Source organism: Schistocerca americana, chromosome 2 (assembly GCF_021461395.2).
Source record: "Schistocerca americana isolate TAMUIC-IGC-003095 chromosome 2, iqSchAmer2.1, whole genome shotgun sequence".
NCBI classification, from domain to species: Eukaryota; Metazoa; Arthropoda; class Insecta; order Orthoptera; family Acrididae; genus Schistocerca; species Schistocerca americana.
In genome coordinates, this window is record NC_060120.1 from 975056265 (window position 1) to 975078462 (window position 22198).

The window sequence follows — 22198 nt, forward strand, 5'->3', positions numbered from 1 at the left end:
GAGGTTGTAGGGGACATCAAAACAAATACTTTTCCGTAATATCATATTTTCCTATGAGGATTATTTAAATCGGTGAAGGCCGTATTATGCTCTTCAGTTGTTAGAGGCCGTATTACGATCTTCAGTTGTTAGAGGGCGTATCACGCTCTTCAGTTGTAGGCAATTGCTGTCCACCAGTGTAGTAATGCATTGTCTTTGTTTAGTAATGGAGCGATACAAAATGGTTCAAATGGCTCTGAGCACTATGGGACTCAACTTCTGAGGTCATCAGTCCCCTAGAACGTAGAACTACTTAAACCTAACTAACCTAAGTACATCTCACACATCCATGCCCGAGGCAGGATTCGAACCTGCGACAGACTGTTCGGCCTAGAACCGCTCGGCCACACCTGCCGGCCGAGCGATACACCTGGAGTGAGTACACTCATATGGTTGGAGCATATTACGAAGTGCACCACAACGGACGAGCTGCACAGCTGGTTTATCAACAACAGTATCCTAATCACCGTATCCCGCATCACACGATCTTTTCTGCTGTGTACCAACGTCTGCGTGAGACTGGGTCATTTAGCAGATTGCCTGGACAGGGACGCCGTCGCACGGTAAGGACGCTGTAATTTGAGGAAGCTGTCTAGCAGCATGTGGAGGGGTATCCTTCAATCAGCACTCGTGCAATTGCACGTAACATGGGGACGAATCAGACTAATGTAAGAACAGTCCTTCGAGAGCATTTGTTACGTCCATTTCACTTACAGCGTGTCCACAACATGAAACCAGCTGATTATCCACCCAGAGCACAGTTTTCGCAGTGGTACCTGGAACAGTGTGAAACGCATCCGACGTTCCCTTCCTCTGTGTTGTTTACCGATGAAACAACGTTCGGGCGTGATGGAGTCTTCAACATGCGCAATTCGCATGTTCGGAGTGAGCATAACTCACATGCCACAGTTACTAGCGCTCATCAAGTGCGTTTCTTCGTTAATGCGTGGTTCAGTGTTGCTGGGGACTGTTTATTTGGGCCGTATCTGCTACCTAGGCCATTATATGGCAGGCACTATTACAATTTCTCGCCAGAGCATTGCCAGAATTTCTGGAAGACGTCCCGCTCCCCACAAGACAACGCTTGTGGTTCCAACATGACGGGGCGCCGGCACATTTCAGTCGTCGTGTGCGTCGATTCCTGGACCGACAGTTCCCATAAAGTTGGATTGGCAGAGGTGGTCCTGTACCCTGGTCTGCTCGATCCCCAGATATGCCCCCTCTGGACTTTTTTGTGTGGGGAGCGATGCGCAACCTTGTTTACGCAACTCCTGTCGCATCAGAAGAGGATCTGGTTGCCTGGATAGTAGCAGCAGCAGGAACAATTTAGGACACTCTGGGGTTTTTGCCCGTGTCAGACAGAACATGATCCGACGGTGTAACCTTTGCTTACGTGTCAATGGAGGCAGTTTTGAAAATCTACTGTAATTGAAATTAGGTTGTGTTAATGTGTTGTCTCTTGGTCATAAAAAATGGAAAAGTGTTTGCTGGTTTAATTAATTTGCCGCCAGAGAAATCTTCCTCCACCGGTTTAAATACCCCTCATAGGAAAAAATGACACTGGGGAAAAATATTTGTTTTGATGTGCCCTACAACCTCCCAGAGTTTGTCGGTTTAAATACTTTTCACCCTGCAGATTTACTGGCACGTTTGTAACGTGACAGGAGGTAGCTTGCTGGGATAGCTAGGACAGTATAGCGTAACTAACATCCTCAAATCCTGCAGCAAATAAGAAAGTAGAAAATTTAGAATGGAATCATCATATTGCAGATAATTAAAAACCACTAATGTGTAAAGTGATGGGTTATCATGTATCATACACATGTTTGATGAATAAAGAATTTAAAAAAATAACATATTAATTGTACCGTATCTAGTTTGTAGTAATTAGCTTCTCTGTTTATGCTGTTGTAAGTAGTTATTGTTTATTCTGTCGTATCTTTCAGCTGCATAATCTGAATAATGAAGGATGTATTTTTTTCTTTCCTTTTTTTTGTAAAAGTGTTGCAAGACAGATGTATTATCAATACACTACCGGAAGCAAGCAGTTTTGTTTCTCGGCGTTCCAGACTGATATGGGCGGCTATCGTCCAGCGTTGTTTGGAGTTGATGAACGAAATTTTTGTTGATACTGAATAACTATACTATGAAGGCGAAGCAGAGCATTATTCAGTGGAAGATATCACGATTAGTGAGTCGCAAAATGGTCATAACACTTTGGAAATGTCCACGCCTTCAAGCGGTATGTGGTTCATCTGTTCCCGATGAGTATTACGAACCGCTTACTAAACGATTGAATTACGGCGCCATTCCCCTTGAAGTAAAAGTAAAGGCGGTAGCGCCAACCAGGAATCATCCAAATTGAAACGTGCAAACACTGCAAAAGAATGGAGCAACAACAGCTCTGGAAAGGAAGAACGACCTAAAACTGTCGTAAAATGATATCTTTAAAGGAGGGAAAAGATACGACAAATACCAGGCTATAAATAAGTGGACACACGAACAATTTGTCGAATCCCGTTGTTGTAACGAGAATGTAACAACGAGAATACTCCAGGAGTGGGCTGCAGGTGCAGCGCTTCCATATACGAACAACAAGGATTTTATATTTGCTGCATAATTATCTTGGCCAAGGAATTTCAAATCGAAGCATAAAATTCTTCAACGGCACGTCACTAAATACGTATCTCATAAGGAGGTACAAAATTTAGAAGATATACAGAAAGTGGCAGCTCTTTTCAGCACGCAAACGGAGTCACTTGTGACCGGTTTTAATTGTGATTACGTGATCAACGCCGATCAAACAGGATGCGAGTACCAGGTGGACATTCGACGCATGTTATCGCATAAGGGAGAACAACGAACCCAAAAATTCGTACAAGGCGCAATATGCCATCAGAGCCTCTGGAAAAGTGATACCTAAGGTTTTCCTGTTACATTTGGCATTTGGTCCTCGAGTTATAGAATTGGTCAATAGCTTAGCCGACTCGTTGAAAAATGTTTACATTAGTTGCTCCAAATCCGGAAAATTGACAAACACGATTTACAGAACATTTGTTGAGAATGTTTTAAAACCATACGTCACTGATAACAAGTTTTGTCTAATTTTGGATTCCTGGGGTGGACAGACAAATACTCTAATGTATGACACCATGTTTATAGACGAGGGTCAACCGACGTGCACAGTAAAAGTAATACCACCAAACTGAACACCTGTGTGCCAGCCGTGTGATTTTTATTTCTATCGCCAGGTTAAAAAATTTATTTCCAGGCTTTAGAGTTGCAGTGTGCTTCTGGAAACACAGCGGGAATTGCACAGCCGGACGGATGCAATAACTATTCACAGCGTAATTCATAACCAACTTTCAGCACCGATTTTTCAGGCAATGATATCGTATGCGTGGTACGCATCAAAATTAATTCCCGAAAAAGATATAATTTTAAATGTAAAGCAAGTTTGTTTTCCGCCGACTCCTTGGATGGAACAATGTAGCTATCGAAGTGCCGCGAGGATATTTGTTTCGGATGACAAGTACCATCGATGTGGTTGTTCGAAGAAAAGTGAGGACACATAACAGTGACTGGAACAGCCATTGTAAAGTGACCAGGAGTAAAATTTTAGTTGTTTACTATCCCAATAGGTTTTAGAAATTTATTTGCCTACCTTTTTATCATTCCTTATCGATTTACTTACCTTATTAACCCTCCTATCTCTGTCAGTTGAGATGCGGAAAAATACGTACAAGAAGAATGATATCCTCTAGGTTTCCTCGAGATTCGAACAGGTGTTTTCCGCTTCGCAGCCAGTTACCTCGGCCGTTGCAGTATCGGCGACAAGACGAAAAACTAATTTTTGAATAATTCACGTCGTTCGGGAAATTAGTTTGCCTACCTTATTACTATTGTTATTCCGTGTTCAGTTACGTACCATGTTAATCCTCCTAACCCTACGAACTCTGATACGAAAACTACAATGTAAAATAATGAAAACCTTACAGTTTCCTTGACATTCGAACACGGGTTCTCCGCTTCCCGGGTAGTCACTTCGGCCGTTGCGCTATCGGCGCTCTCCCCAAAAAGAGTTTACCACATGGATACAGAAACAGCAGTTGTAAGAGTTTCTTTCCTCGATTTTTAAAAAAGTGTGCAGTAGTGGACTCCATACCTATTGATGAAAAGTGTTCTATTTACAATTATCTATGTATCCCGCCAATTTTGGGTCGATTGCTCGTCATGACCTTTATGGGTGATTTTCTCAAAAACGGGAGGGTGCTAAGCCAAAATATCTTAGAGTCCTTCGTTTTGGTTTGTACACAAGCGACTTCCAAATTTGAGCCGAATCGTTTGGTCCTGTCTGAGGCCTTCCCTTTGGCAGCTGTCCTCTGCATATTACCTCTCGCCACGGCCGTCGGCGCACTCTGTACTATTCGATTTCTGCAAATCCTGCAGAATATAGGATCCCACACATTATGCTGTTGGTAGCCGCTGTCACGGTTCATCGGTTGCTCAAATTGAATACGACAGAGCGCGGCGACAGCCGCGGCAAACGGCGCCGCAGAGGACGGTGGAGTTTCGTAGTTCCACCAGCGAACCAACTGGCGCCAAGTAAGCTTTTCGCTTTTTGATACGAAAGTTAAAATTTACCTCAAGTTTCCGTCTCCACTCTTCTAGAAGACAAAGTGTTTTAAATCTGGATGATATTTTCGATACGACTTCTATTACTACAATATTAATATAGCTTTGAGTTTAGGACTATATTATACTTACAATTTGAATGCGGAAATGATTTTTAAAGAAGTGACAAAGTTCTTATTTCCTGCTGCTGTGTCTGGATGAGGATGAGCGCTTTGAAATGGCAGGGAACTTGCATATGGGACTGGTAAGGCGTTCGGCATATGTGAATCAAACGTTTCATAATTTTATTATTATTTTTTGCTTTAAGTCTTTTAACAAATGTTATTTCTCAGATCGAGCAAACATTTGAGAATTAGCTTCAGAGGCACTCAAGACTATTAAAAATGATTTAGAAACAAAATTTATTTTGAATAATACTTAAAATATTTGAAAAATAAAAGACAGTCCGCCAGAGAGCTAGAATCAGAGGCATTTTTTTACTACTCAAAATTATGGAAGAACTAAAACTGGATGGGAAAACACCTAGAGGGCGCCTAAGACCACGATGGAAAATGGGAGTGAGAATGCCTGTAGAAAGGAGAGGTGTGACCTGGCAACAAGTGGGGGAAGAATAGTGGTGGGAGGGCCGAGCCAAATGGAGAGGACTCGTCAGCACCCAGACCCGGCAGTAGCTGGAGCGGGTTTCGGATATAGAAAGATTGTTTACGGTATCAGAAGGAGGTTTTAATACACGCGTCATTCTATCCACCACTGAAATTTAAAGAAAATTTTTTAAGATCCCAAAAGCACACCGACGGAAACAAGAATCGCAACACCAAAAAGTAATTAATGTAAAGTAATAAAATTTCAGGAATACATCCGTCTGCCGGCCGAAGTGGCCGTGCGGTTAAAGGCGCTGCAGTCTGGAACCGCAAGACCGCTACGGTAGCAGGTTCGAATCCTGCCTCGGGCATGGATGTTTGTGATGTCCTTAGGTTAGTTAGGTTTAACTAGTTCTAAGTTCTAGGGGACTAATGACCCCAGCAGTTGAGTCCCATAGTGCTCAGTGCCATTTTTTTTTTTACATCCGTCTAGTCAACTTATTTAAGAGATTAACGCTGCTAGATCACAGGTTAATATAAATGGAAGATAAGCTATTGCAAACATACATAAACAACAGGTGTAACGGCTAGAATATTGCTTACGAGCATGCACTGTGTTGCATAGGTCCGCGATGTCAGTTTGTAGGGTGGAGCCCCATGCCTGATGCACTTGGTCGGTTAAGAGAGGAGAGTTAATGCTGTCTGTCGATGACGCTCGAGTTGTCGTCCAGTGATGTCCCAGATGTGCTTTATTGGAGATAGATCTGCTGGTCGAGCAGACCAAGACGACATGTGGACATTCTGTAGAGCACGTTGGGTTACAACAGCAGCATGTGGGAGAGGGTTATTACTGTCGGAAAACACACCCTGGAATGCACCTCATGAATGGCAGCACAACAGATCAAAGCGCCGGACTGACGTACAAATTTTCAGTCAGGATGCATGGGTTAACCACGAAAGTGCTCCTACTGTCATACGACCATAACTCCAATTGCAGGTCTAGCACAAGACAGGTTGGTTGCAGGTCCTCAACTAGACTCATCATAACCGGCACGCAGCCATCATTGGTGCCGAGGCAAACCAGTTTTCAACAGAAAACACAACAGACCTCCACCCTGCCCTCCCTTTACTCCACTGATGACGCAAGTGGCTGTGGTTTGGAGTTGGGCCGGCCGAAGTGGCCGAGCGGTTCTAGGCGCTACGCAGTGGAACCACGCGCCCGCTACGGTCGCAGGTTCGAATCCTGCCTTGGGCATGGATGCGTTTGATGTCCTTAGGTTAGTTAGGTTTAAGTAGTTCTAAGTTCTAGGGGACTGATGACCTCTGAAGTTAAATCCTATAGTACTCAAAGCCATTTGACCAGTTTTTTTTTAGGGCGGTAGAATGCATGCAGCAGGGCGTCTGGCTCTGAGCTGTCATCGCACTAACAGAGTTGCAACAGATCGTTGTGTCGTTGTGGTACTAACTGCTGTTCAGATTGCTGCTGCAGATGCAGTACAATGTGTCAGCCATATGCCGAATACCACGCTCTTCCCTCTCGGCGGTGCCACGTGGCCGTCTGGAGTCCAGTCTTCTTAGAGGTGTTTCCTGTGACCACCGCTGCCAGCAGTCATGTACAGCGGCTACATTAATGCTAATTCGTCTGCAGTATCGCTGGAGGAAAATCCAGCTTCCTGTATCCTTGTTACACAACCTTGTTCAAACTCACTGAGTTGTTGCTAATGGCGTCTTTGTCGCCTTCAAAGCATTCTTGACTAACACCAACTCACCAGCTCAGCCCCAAAGGTAACTAATGCTCACGACGGTTACAGCATGTATTTAAAGCAAACCTGATTTGCGCTCACATAGTGGCGCTACCAGAGTGACTGCCGTGAAATCTGAATAGGAACGCGCCTACCAACGTTCGTTTATGTCGTATAACTCCTTCTTCGTGTTGCGATTTTTGTTCTGTCAGAGTATTTAGCTCAGTCCGTCTATTAAATTCACTAAGAGGCTCAAAATTATCAACAAACGAAAAATTTTAAAATGATTAAATCACCACAAAGAAAACACCAACTCCTTAACATATTCATAGCATAGTTAAAATGGAGAAGAAATTTTATCGATTAACCAAGGTAAAGTTGCCGAATTTAGCTCAGGCCACGAATGAATCTGCGGCTTGGTCCAATTCAGACTCTAAGATATATACAGTATACACATTAGAATTATGAAACAGATACAAATTAAAGATCGCATGCGGGTGCTTGGCATCAGAACAAGAGAAACTGTGCACGTTTAGCCTACAGAAACAAACAGACAACTGAACATACAATAATTAAAACATTTTGAACACCTGACCACACGCTGTTAAATGCAGATATAGTCCTAAAGAATCAATGCACGTGTGCTGCACATACAAAAGATAATATAACGTTTAACCCCTGAAGGTTCAAATTAAGACACAACCCCAGAATTTATAGAAACTTACAGTGAGGCGAAAAAAATCATGGGTTACCTGCTATTATCGTGTCGAATCTCGTTTTGGTATGGACTCAAGTCTTTGAAAGTCCTTTGCAGAAATACTGAGCCATGTTGTCTCTATAGTTGTCCGCGATTGCGAAAGTGTTACCGGTGCAGTATTTTGTGCACCAACTGATCTCTCGATTATGTCTCATAAATGTTCGATGGCATTCACGTCGGGCGATCTGTGTCACTAAGTTATTCATTCGAGTTGTCCAGAATGTTCTTGAATCCCATCGCGAACAATTGTGGCCTGGGGACACGGCGCATTGTCATCCACAAAAAGTCCATCGTTGTTTGGGAATATAAAATTCATAAATGGCCGAAAATGTCTCAGTTGGTTCACTTTGACCAGAGGACCCAGTCCACTCCACGTAAACAGTGCCCATACCATTATGGAACCACCATCAGGTTGCACAGTGCCTCGTCGACAACTTCGGTCCATGGATTCGTGAAGTCTGCGCCACATTCGAGCCCTACCATCAGCTCTTTCCGACTGGAATCGGAAATCATCGAGCAGGCCACGGTTTTCCAGTCGTCAAGGGTACTCATGGTCATGAGTCGAGGAGAGGCGCGGCTGACGATATGCTGTTAGCAGAGGCACTCGCGTCGGTCGTCTGCTATCACGGCCCATTGACATCAAATTTATCCGCACTGTTCTAACGGATTCGTTCGTCTTAGGTCTCGCACTGATTTGTGCTCTTATTCCACGCAGCGTTGCTAGTCAGCTAGCACTGACAACTCTATGCAGTCGCCGCTGCACTCGGTCGTTAAGGGACGGCCTTGGGTCACTGCGCTGTCAGTGATGAGTGGTTATGCCTGAAGCTTGATACTCTCAGCACGATCTTTCCACTTTGGGTCTCAGTATACTTAGTTTCCTAACAGTTTCCGAAATCGACCGTCTCATGCGTGTAGCTCCAACTACCATTCCGCGATCGGAGTCTATTAATTCAATGACAGCTCTACCAAGGCACTGCTCTTTCATACCTTTTGTACACGATACTGATGTCAACTATTCAAATTCCAATCGCTGTCCCATGACTTTCGACACCTTAGTGTAATCAGGTAATAATGGAACTTGAGCCGACCAAAATATGACCGCTTTTACAACTGTCTTAAAAATAAGTCGGGCATGTTCCTATTATCACGAATGCTTTGCCATTAGGTTTCCTCTCCGGCGCTTTTGAATTCGCGCCGCAGCCACCGATTGAAGTAGTTCCTCTGCCTGCTTCGCCATTCGCATATCATACGTGTTCTGCATTCTGATGTGATGTCAGGTGACACTGCCGGACGGCCTGAGTGGTCACGTGACGAGGGTTGCTGGGTGGTAGCCCTCAGTGCGGCTAGACAAATAACAACGTTGAAACTTCCTGGCAGATTAAAACTGTGTGCCGGACCGAGATTCGAACTTGGGACCTTTGCATTTCGCGGGCAAGTGCTCTACCATCTGAGCTACCCAAGCACGACTCACGTCTCGTCCTCACAGGTCCCGAGTTCGAGTCTCGGTCAGGCACTCAGTTATAATCTGCCAGGAAGTTTTATATCAGCGCACTTTGCGCTGCAGAGTGAAAATCTCATTCTAATAACAACGTTGTCTAGGGGCTGTGCAGTGGCAGTATCGCGTGCTGCTGTACTGTTATGTAAACTAAAGGTGGAGGGAGGAGAAAGGAAGAGAAAGGGATGGAACTATTGATGTCAATTGCATCGGGACTTCATACGGAACCAGCAGCAACGATTGACAATGTTAGCTGGACCGGGATTCGAACTTGGGATATCCTGCATACTATGTCACTGGCCACTGTGCCATCTGGACAAAACGTTTATAGCAATTGTGCGAACTATCTCGGCACGCCTTCTGCCCGAATCATATTCCAACCTAGCGCCATCTATCCGCAGTCCCTGCCGATGTCTTCCATGCTCGCTAATTTGAGATTCCCGCGGGAGGTGGTAAGTAATTGTGTATCCGCACTGAAGGTATTGTATTCATTGCCCATAAAGACGAGTCAATTAAGTGAATAACACCACGCTTTCATATAACTGATGACTGTGATTCTGTTGGAGATGATCGTAATCCAGTGGCTCAAAGATCGTAAAAGATTACATATGTTGTCTGCTTTAGCTGCCTCTACATATGTACGTTGCTCGACCACAAAGAAGGCACAAGTTTGTGTAACTCGTCATTGAGTGGTCTTGTTGGTCCTGAACTTGGACTGGTGCGTTTGAAGACCATGACACCATTGTCAGAAAAGTTGATAGATATGTATTAATCACCGAGTTACGCCTCGGCAACGGTGGACCTCTAGGAAAAGAAGATGAACGTCGCATGACACACTGCCGCAGTAAGGATTCTGCTTTATATCGCTAAGGTGTATTTCCATTAAGGACTAACTGTGACCGGAAGGTTGGTTAGTGTCTGGCTAGTTACTTTCAACCGACTGTCACTGAACGTGTAGGTAGATTGCGAACATTTGCAAACTAAAAGATGTTTACGCTTTTGACTTCTTGTTTTTGGTCGTTTCTGCACTGACTATGTGGATACTACTCATGGGGTAGCCAACGGCCTTCCTGCAGTGGTAACATCGGTTCCCGTCAGATCACCGAAGATAAGCGCTGTCGGGCTGGGCTAGCACTTGGATGGGTGACCATCCGGTCTCCGAGCTCTGTTGGCAAGCGTGGTGCACTCAGCCCTTGTGAGGCAAACTGAGGGGCTCCGGTCTCGCAAACTGACATACGGCCGGGATAGTGGTGTGGTGACCACTTGCCCCTCCATATCCGCATGCACGCATATGGGCTGAAGATGACATGGCGGCCGATCGGTACTTTTGGGTCTTCACAGCCTGTTCGGGAGGAGTTTAGTTAGTTATGTGGTAGGTCTTGTGGAGTGTATTTCCTTTCGTTTCGGGATGATTATGTGTCAGCGGACATTGTGGTCTGACGTGATCGTTGTGCTTCTGAATGAGTTTGTTGAGTACTCTGAGGTTTACGAGCTTGCAAATGTTTTGCGAAAGGGGAATTCTCGTTGTTACTGAGTAGCTTTCGTTTTGTTGTTTGAGATGAAGATGTAGATTCGGTACAGCTATGCCGTCTTCTGTTACGGGATTTAAGTCGTATCTCGTCGGGAAGTAGTGTTCTAGTTTCTTGTAGATGTAATAGTGATGCATCACTGTAATTAGTTATTTGATCTTAGTTATCTATTTACTGTAATTACTGATCTGGATATGGTCGCATTTCACAGTCTTAACATCACGGTACGTAGTCGGCGCTAGTTATGGAAATATGCTTGTAGCGGATGAGCCCCGTACTGCGTAGCTTAGCTCTGTGTATAATTGTTTGTTGAGGCGGCATTGCTGTTCTGTTTTACTACGCATCCTTTGGGTAGGTTGTTGGATTGTATTATGCTGCCACTGAGTCTACTGGCGTATTGATCCACTGCTAAGTAAACGCACTAAGTAAACGCACTAACACGAACCAAAAACTTAAGCTACTTTTTGACACTACGCAGGTATCGAAACGATAATAACAGTGAAGACAGGCGATAACAGAGCACAGTCAACAATAACGATCTAATAATACCGGAACGATCCAATGTTCCTGGTCAAAATTGAATGCATCGGACGTCAGAATAATCCAGTTTTCGCTCCCAGCGAACTCGATCACAGACTGTTTACCGTGTTGGCTATGGATGAATTGGAGAGTGCAACTGAAGTACCGAAGTGTGAATGTTAATAGTACTACTTCATATCCTTGAAATGAATTACTTGATATTTCTCAAAGAATGTAAGATATAAGCGATTTTTGTGCTAGGATACGATTTGTTCGTACATAGCTGGGAACGTAATTTTCTGTGCACTCTTCTTATCTTCCACACAAATAATTGCCGAGTAAACGTTGAAGGCCTAAATTCAACTGAGTTTCATTTAATGGGTAACATCACACCTTTACAGTAAAGCGGAATACAATCACTTGATAGAATTTGGCATGTTCCTTTGTTCTTCATATACTCCGAATAGAACTTTTATCCTCAACTTTGTACGTTCAAAGATACATCAGCAAAATTAGTTAGTTGCATCTGGATCAACTTAACCCACAGCACCGTATTAATCAGTTTTAAATAATGAAGAGAAGAATTAGTCGGTTCAGTATATACTTAAATGAATATGTATAATGAGTATTTTATGCATACCCCCGTGATGTCTTCATGTACCATGTAGCCAGTTCTATACATTACAGCTAAATATTGCAGAGTGATTTAGCTCCGAAGAATCATTCAATAACTCAGTCGGCTGAAAATTGATGCATTCAGTTGAAAGAACGAACAGAGGGTTCAACCGAGAGAAAAACTACCGACGGATTTCTCATGAAAAGGACGAATAAATAATTCAGTCAATATTCATAACTATAGCTGATTTAATCGACTTTTTCATTCTGTTGTCCCCATAGACTGGTTTCACCTACAGGAACGAACCATTAATTAGACCTCTTGTAATTAGGTTACTTCGAATGTTGAAAAAGTAAGATCTACAGTTTATCTAATTTGTTCCACACACGTACTTATAATAAACTACAGATCAATCTAAAGATGAGGAAAGAGGACAATATGTCAAAGTACGGTGCGTTTATTGTTATATAAGACTTATCTAGTTCTGCTCTCATCTACGCAATTATTCCCAGTCATCCGTGGCACTTAGAAGAATACGTCTTGCAAGGTAACGGTACGGTCGTCATGCGTCAGACAGCCTACTGAAGACCATCCCTGGAATACGGATAAATCATCTAATAGCATTACGTCGCTAATAGCACTCAGTAATTCGCCTTGCTTCGCTGATATGCTTCCACAGTAACATCAGCCCTCATAAATAAATCATTTATACGTGGCGGAGGCACCATCACGGACCTACAGAAGTATAGTCGTCCGTACAGATCGGTTAATACTGCAAGACTCTTGTTCAGCACACATGAGAAAGAGTTGACTCACAATATTACTGAATAGTGAAACATCTTGTAAGTAATATAACCGAGCGTCCATTCCCATTCAAATACACTCTGAGACTAACCGAAGAATCTTTTTAAGAGAGTGATCTTGAGACAATATGAGGATTCTGCACATCGGAACAAGGCACTTGTGGAATAATCTTGATCGTCTTTACTGCTACTATTTGCACAGACACGCATGTTGAGTTAAAGTGAATCTTCGCTTTAAGGATATCTTTGGTGTTAACAGCTACTATTTTTGTTGTTTTGTAGTTAACGTAAATTTACTGTAGTAGTAATGTTCTAAATTAGTGTATAATCTAAATTTGGACTATAGCCCGAATTTGGACAACTTTCTCAATATGACGATCCTATGTTGTTTTCATTCTAGAACACCTAGAACAAAACCAAAACATATCTCTCAGGGAAAAAGGAGGAAGGACAGTTTCCTTTGGGGCTGTCAGAGATAAAACTATGATACACACTTCTCCAGACCTCTCATCCATTTTGGGTAGTCTTAGACTGGCAACGACTGACGTGTCAGCCCGTGTAATTCATTAACCTCAACCACACAGGTCTACGCCATCGGCTGTTAGCCCTTACGTCATTGCTCCTGTCCCTACGGCGAAGAAAGTAGAGTCAATAAAGGCAAATGTGCTAGAGGATCTGTCCAGATAACTTGCATTTCTTACAAAACGCTGTTACTGTAGAAAAATTTCTGCTAGTCCTCTCAAAGTACACGCTGTGAAAAATGAACTGATGTTCTAAAAGGAGTTTGAATCTCAACCAGAAAATGAAGATGGAGAAAAATAAAAATCACTGATGGAAATGGACAGAAAAGTAAAACGAGATCTCAGATGGCTCTCACGTAGCTGAACCGGTCATGCCACTCGTTGATGACTTGAGTGGTTTAGAGTACCCTGCAGGGTACGATCCTATGCCAGACACTGATGATACAAAATGCATTTTTTGTGAAGAAAACTTCGCGATGACGTGTATGGAGGATTATGTGCTATGTGTATCATGTGTAATGCCTAGGCACACAACGAACGTGCAGGTGCTGATAAAAACACTTATTTTTGTGCCTTTTCTCAACAGGAAGATTGATAAACCACAGCGGTTTATATATATATATATATATATATATATATATATATATATATATATATATATATATATAAGCCATACTATTTTTCAACTACTTTATCGAAATTTTTCCGATCTTTTATTCTATAAATATATTGTTTTTCATTCATTTTGTTGAATGTTTTTAACTATATCTCAAAATTTTTCAAATTTACCCAAATTTAGACCACATCTGTAAGTTATTAAAAATTTAAAAAATGAAAAAATAGTGAGAGTATGTTACATTATGCCATCCTGGTTTAACGCATAACACTTCAGTGTACTGAATGCTGAAAGTTCTTAAATTTATTTTCAACAGGACGTGAGTTACGTCGTAAAAAGTAAGTGGTGGCCCAAATTTAGACCACTTCCTGTACACAGCAACGCAACGACGTGTTTAAAAATAAAAAATGAAAATACATTAGATATATTCTGGTGCAACTGTCATCATTCACATTCATAAAAGTTGCTGGTGAACCACACAACACTTGCAACATCACAAGGAATTTCCAAATAATCTTCGTGATTCAATATAGAGATTAAATTTGCAACATGCTTGTTGCAAGTATATCTTTTTGCGCGTTTGACATCCAGTTTCGTCGCTGCGTTTCAACACCAATCAGCAAAAGGTTTCCTTTAACTAATAAGTCGACGTGGTAATGGAGCTTGGGAGAATATAGAAGAAAAGGTGGGAGACGGTGCAAGTGGGGCCTCAGAAGTGTAACCTGATGTGACTTGTAATACGGTTTTGTTCCCATTACTTTTTTATGAATAACTGTAGTTACTGAAATTAAAGGACTAGATGATATTAATTAAAACTAAACTAAATTGTGTGTATTGAATAATGTTCAAAATTAATTGCAGCCTGATTAAATCCATAAGTTGTGACTATTATTTAACAGTGACAATAAGGCAGCCATCCCCTTTTCAGCGATAAAATAAAACAAATGGACACTGCTGACTGATTTAACCACTTTGATTCTTCAGAGACCGTTCTCTAACTGGCCTGAAATTTCCTGGGTATTCTAAACGAGAGGTAGTCTAATACTCACCTGTTTTGAGATGCTATTCGGTTGCTCATTGTAAGAAGTAAAGAAAATTCTTATATCAGTAGTCTCCCTAGGGAAACCATAGGTCAAATAAAAAATATTTAGGAAATTAGTTACTTATATGGAGTCAGCGATCTATATAACATGCTGGGCACACCGTGCGGTGTAGTGATGTACCTAAATATTTTCGAAGAGTTTAGTAATTGTTCACTGGTTAAATGGGTGATTTTGATTTTCATATTTCTTGTTTATTCTGACTGATGGTACCAATCGTTACAATTAAAGAGCAGTATTTTGGCAAAGTGAATTTTTGTATGAGATTGCTTTATTATTCGTTGGCTATAGGGATACTGGCTAACACGAGTTCCAAAAGTTTGTTTTACTATTGCTGCCTGTTGTAGATCTATTGGTTTCTGCTATGGGAACCAACCAGTTCCCAAGTATTCCTTCATATGAGGACCATGTATCGCGGTATAAGTGTGTATGTGTTTGTGTGCGTCCCTTTAACACAGGATAATTATATATTTTTATTTTTATAAACATATTTTATGATTTTGGGTTGGGGTGGCTTTAAATATTGTGGGCTAGCATGAGACTTATAATTAACTTACACCGCGATAACACTCGTACGGACATCGGCTGCCCCGAAGTACGTACGATATAATATTTTTTAAACACAACGCGCGACCCATTGCCTTCTAATAAATAGTTTGCGTAAGCGCTGCTATTTAGAAAAGAAAATATGCCTATTCTTACGCAAACTGTAATTATGGGTCTCAGGGGACACTGGTTATTTATGTATCAAACTACACAAAGATTAACTGAGATATTGCGGAATGTAATGATTTTCAATACTTCTTGTTCATTATTTGCAAGGCAAAAATGGAGAGAATCTCATCTGGCGTTAGGTGGCCAGAATGAAACATACTGAACTCATTCAGTACTGTGAATTTTGGTAAATGAAATCTGTCACTACTGTCTTTAACTTTGAAATTAATGTAAGATCAAAATTGAGAAGTCTCTCGCATTTACATTTACTATTCTGACATGAAATTTTAATTAAATAATACAGTCAGCGTAATGGCCGACTAAATCCTGCTAGGGAAATGAGCTCCCTGCACTACAAAGTTCTGCAAATTTTTTTAGATTATAATTAATGGTTGCGATCATGAGAGGTGACAACTAAGTCAATAATACACACTTTCTAATAACAGTTTCTGTTACATATTTCTAAATACCGATAAAACTTACGTTAATCATCAGCACTACGATGGCGGCCTACCGCTAGACGAAACAAAACAGGAGCGCTGGTGCAATCAAAGCAATAGTCTCTGGTCATGTTCATTTTCATTACACAGATAAAAAGAATGTTCTTTTATTTTTATATCACATGGCTGTTTGTGATTTTTGGTGGTATTATTTCACTTTTTTAATCTTTCTTATACATCCCCCGCACGTACACAGTCTTGAAATAATTTATAATTCACAAGTCGCACAGAAAAACTTTCTCCAAATGTCCGTTTATGTGACGTACCGTCACATATGCCATAGTAATACTAATGATATACACTCCTGGAAATTGAAATAACAACACCGTGAATTCATTGTTCCAGGAAGGGGAAACTTTATTGACACATTCCTGGGGTCAGATACATCACATGATCACACTGACAGAACCACAGGCACATAGACACAGGCAACAGAGCATGCACAATGTCGGCACTAGTACAGTGTATATCCACCTTTCGCAGCAATGCAGGCTGCTATTCTCCCATGGAGACGATCGTAGAGATGCTGGATGTAGTCCTGTGGAACGGCTTGCCATGCCATTTCCACCTGGCGCCTCAGTTGGACCAGCGTTCGTGCTGGACGTGCAGACCGCGTGAGACGACGCTTCATCCAGTCCCAAACATGCTCAATGGGGGACAGATCCGGAGATCTTGCTGGCCAGGGTAGTTGACTTACACCTGCTAGAGCACGTTGGGTGGCATGGGATACATGCGGACGTGCATTGTCCTGTTGGAACAGCAAGTTCCCTTGCCGGTCTAGGAATGGTAGAACGATGGGTTCGATGACGGTTTGGATGTACCGTGCACTATTCAGTGTCCCCTCGACGATCACCAGTGGTGTACGGCCAGTGTAGGAGATCGCTCCCCACACCATGATGCCGGGTGTTGGCCCTGTGTGCCTCGGTCGTATGCAGTCCTGATTGTGGCGCTCACCTGCACGGCGCCAAACACGCATACGACCATCATTGGCACCAAGGCAGAAGCGACTCTCATCGCTGAAGACGACACGTCTCCATTCGTCCCTCCATTCACGCCTGTCGCGACACCACTGGAGGCGGGCTGCACGATGTTGGGGCGTGAGCGGAAGACGGCCTAACGGTGTGCGGGACCGTAGCCCAGCGTCATGGAGACGGTTGCGAATGGTCCTCGCCGATACCCCAGGAGCAACAGTGTCCCTAATTTGCTGGAAAGTGGCGGTGCGGTCCCCTACGGCACTGCGTAGGGTCCTACGTTCTTGGCGTGCATCCGTGCGTCGCTGCGGTCCGGTCCCAGGTCAACGGGCACGTGCACCTTCCGCCGACCACTGGCGACAACATCGATGTACTGTGGAGACCTCACGCCCCACGTGTTGAGCAATTCGGCGGTACGTCCACCCGGCCTCCCGCATGCCCACTATACGTCCTCGCTCAAAGTCCGTCAACTGCACATACGGTTCACGTCCACGCTGTCGCGGCATGCTACCAGTGTTAAAGACTGCGATGGAGCTCCGTATGCCACGGCAAACTGGCTGACACTGACGGCGGCGGTGCACAAATGCTGCGCAGCTAGCGCCATTCGACGGCCAACACCGCGGTTCCTGGTGTGTCCGCTGTGCCGTGCGTGTGATCATTGCTTGTACAGCCCTCTCGCAGTGTCCGGAGCAAGTATGGTGGGTCTGACACACCGGTGTCAATGTGTTCTTTTTTCCATTTCCAGGAGTGTAATTATGTTCGATTATTACTGATAAGTAAAGAATCATATATGAAATGAAATTGTGACAATAACAAATCAGTCTCAGAAAAAGCACTAGGTGTTCAAATAGCTCGTAAGGAAATGAATGATATCATAATCCATTAATGCATAGCACAGGAAACATACAGAGCGTAAAGAAGTTTGAGAGGGTAATAATCGGGGGAACAGAACTTCATAAGAAAACCATAAAAATAAAGAAAAGTTTATTAAAAGAGAACCCAATAAAGTCAAAAATAGTCGAATGAAGAGAAAAAGAAATACCTTTAATTTGAGAAACACTGAACTCTCTTGAGGAGTGGGTACAGCTGGATAAAGCAATGTCTAGAATTGAGGAGAAATTTACAAAGGAGACATATGATGCAAATGCTACAGCAGCTACTTTGTAAGAAAGTGCGAAAAAGTCGTAAGAGAATATAGCCACTAGTCAGAGGAAACGAGGGCATCAATGAGTCTTCACCAAAAACGTAAAGGAGAAGAGAAAAGAGACTATGAAAGGTTGGACATGGCCAATAAATAGCCCACAGAAGATAAAAAGGAAGAAGTTAAAAGCATCAAAGAAGAGATCGTGAGATCATATGAAAAACCAACCGAAGAGAAAGGATGCTACTTTCAACAAAAATTTTGAAGAGGTTTCAGGGAAAGTGGGAAATCTATAACAGTAAGTGGATAAATGAAGGATGGTTCAGATGAGCAAACTACTGAAATATGAGGAGACTAAATTATTTATACCAAAAGATGAGTGAAATTAGAAACAATAAATCTGGTATTGGGAATGTTTATCCTCATGGTATTAGTATTGTAAAGAGGTTTATTAGTAACGAATTTTACTAAACGAAGAACCGCATTCTGTATTATTTTTCTACATATGTGCAAAATGATATCCCAAAAAGGTGACCAGGAAAAAAGTAAATCAGTATGAAAGGAATCTTTTGTTTGGAGATAACGTATCAAGTAGTGTGTGGAACAAGGGAAATATATGAAATCCTGAAGCATTTAGTAAACTGTTTCGAGGGATATAATTCTAAGGATAGGCAAAGAAAGAGTCAGACTGATTTCAAGAGTGCATTTAGATACAGAAAAGTCCGTGAGACAATATCGTGAAGCTTTGTCGAAAGGACTGAAATGTATTGCAGACAAGTATCATGAAGAGATAAGTGAGCAGTTGTATAGCCAACTACTATGTATTGGTAGCATCAAGAATGTATATAAAACGCAAAATTCTGAATGTTTGAAGAGCTTTTTAATCTAACATCATATTCACAATGTAGCATGTGAGTATTTTAACAGTAATATTAAAATTTTGTATCTGGCAAACCTTGATTTTGTAGGACATGTCAACAGCGTATACAATCATAGGCTTCATAACAGAATAAGAGGAAGCAGACGATTCTGTGGCCATTGGGAAGGAAGTTATGATAAGGCGTAAAAAAATGGTTCAAATGGCTCAGAGCACTATGGGACTTAAGTGCTGAGGTCGTAAGTCCCCTAAAACTTAGAACTACTTAAACCACATAACCTAAGTACATCACACACATCCCTGCCCGAGGCAGGATTTGAACCTGCGACCGTAACGGTCGCGCGGTTCCAGGCTGTAGCGCCTAGAACCGCTCGGCCACTCATGCCAGTCGTAAAACAAAAAGAAAAGACGTAAATACACAGCATTATTATGAGGTAAGATGTGATGACAGAAATGAGGAACATAGAAAGCTACGTCAGTAAGGACCTGCCATGTTGCTGGTACAATGACATACCTGTCTAAAGAAAGATGATGTAAATTTTAAATGTATGGTACAAGGTAGTACTGGTAATATAGGTGAATAAAAGGAAATTGTATATTGGTAAATGAAATGAAGGAGATACGCAGCTGGATTAATTAGAAGCTATTGGAGTAACTGAAGAAAGTATTTAAGGAATAACTGCAAGAATTGAAGAGTATGGAAGGACTGAAGCGTTTGGAAGACTTATAGGTTCAAATGGTTCAAATTACTCTAAGCAGTATGGGATTTAACATCTGAGGTCATCAGTCCCCTAGACTTAGAACTACTTAAACCTAACTAACCTAAGGAGATCATTCACATCCATGCCCACGGTGGGGTTTAAACCTGCGACCGTAGTAGCAGCGCGGTTCTGGACTGAAGAGCCTAGAACCGCTCGGCCACAGCGGCTGGCAGACTTATAGGAAATGGAAAGAGTAAAATAACTACTGTTCATGAAATGTTAGATGCAGAACCAATTCCTAACAGATCTCTAAGTTTTAATACCACGAGGACCGGCATTAGCAAACTACTTAGTAAGTCCGCTAGTAGTCGTTTTGACACATTGTTTGCTTCCTTTTTTACTTCTACATATTAAATCTCAGTACTGTAATATGCGTACTCTACAATGTGTTATGCTCCAATTTTTCTATAGAAACTTTTTTAATTAAAGAAATGAGGTTCGAAGTAAGAAGTAATTCATAAATACAATGTTCTCTGAAACTGAGCTTTGACACTAAACTTACAAATACAACCAAACATTTACAATAATATTTTTGTCTCTGTGACATGTTCTCACTCAAAGCCCCAAAGAGGCCATGAACATATAATTAAAAGGAATTAGGAAGAGAAACTTGCTGCACAATTACAAGTTATTGACACTGTTTTTCTCTACGCATGTTTTCAGTCAAACCACTATGTTTGAAACAGTTTACAAATACATACTGAACGCTTTCAGCATATGGACCACATACTAATTTCTTGCACTGTACACAAAGATTTCTAGTTTTGTTTCAACTTGTGCAATCTCCTCAGGCATCTCTTCCATACGAGTAGTTTTCACGAAAACTAGTGGGAATACGAGTGGAATGATGTTCATGAAAATGAAGAAGGATTTGACAGTGATACTGACACTGTGAATAAATGTCAGTTTGAGGGAATAAGTGGTAGAAGTAATGGAAATGGTGAGGCGAAAATTAATGGACAAAAGCACGAAAATATATAAGAAAGAATATGAAATTATAATTTTTTATTTAAGAAAGAAAATGAAAACTGACAGTTACACAGCAGAAATGAAAAGGAAGATAGCCGAACATACATCCAGAATGAGCATGAAGAGAAGTGGTACAAGAAATCTCAAGTGATAAAGGAAAGATGGAAGAAAAGCTGTCTGATAAGAAGAGGAAACGAGAGATGAGTATATTTCAAACAAGTAGAGATGATTTTATGTTTGTGGAAAATGTAGAAGAACAAAAGGAAGAACCTATACAGCCTATGATCAAACTGAAAATAAATTGAAAGGCTCTTGTGGATACTTACGGTGATTTGTCAGTGATTTCGTTTGTATTGTATCATACCATTACAGAAGAGAGAAAAGTTGTTACACTGTCTGTACTGTGTTGAGAATAAAAGGGATATCGAGTAAGTTAACGAAACCAACAAACCCCCTGTTATCACATAAGAAAATCAAATGGAAATGGAATTCCTTGTGATACCAAAAAAAATGGAAATATAATTTTAGGACTGAATTTCTTGGTGAAGTATTTTGTAAATTTAGATTGAGGTTGAGCTCCTGTGACTACAGGAAAACGAACTGGTAAAATATGTGTAGACATTTTAAGACGTGAAGCTGGGAGGAGTCATATAATCAAATAATTAAAGTTAAGATAAGCTACAAATGTAATCAGATGAATCTTAAGAAAGATATCATGACAGATCCAAAGATAATAACAAAATTGGAAACAATATTTCAGAACTTCAAATCATCACTGAAGCACAAAAACAGCAGCTTCTTGGAAACTATTGAAGTATCAGAAAACACTTTCTAAGAAGCCTAGAAAAGTAATATACATGAAATAATATACTAAACAGCAAAAGTGAACAGCTCTTTAGTAACGGGGTAATACTTAGTATTTTGCTAAAATATATACTAGTGGTGATATTGTTGGGCTTATGTGGTCCCTGCCAACTACAGAGATTAAATGAAAATATGAGTTAGCTGTAGTGAAGGGTTTTCAAAATATGTGAAATTATGCAGTTTAAGGAGAGCTACTGCGAAAAAGTTGGGAGTAGGTTTTAATGGATTCTTTTATAAGTATTTGAAGATTTAGAGCAGTCTTGTCAGACAATGACTTTAACATCACCTTAAGGGTTTAGAAACAAGGAACAGAAGATGCAGTGGACATAAGATAAATTTCAGGCTATTAACCAGATACAGGGTGTTTCAAAAATGACCGGTATATTTGAAACGGCAATAAAAACTAAACGAGCAGCGTTTGTTGCAATATGCTTGGGACAACAGTACA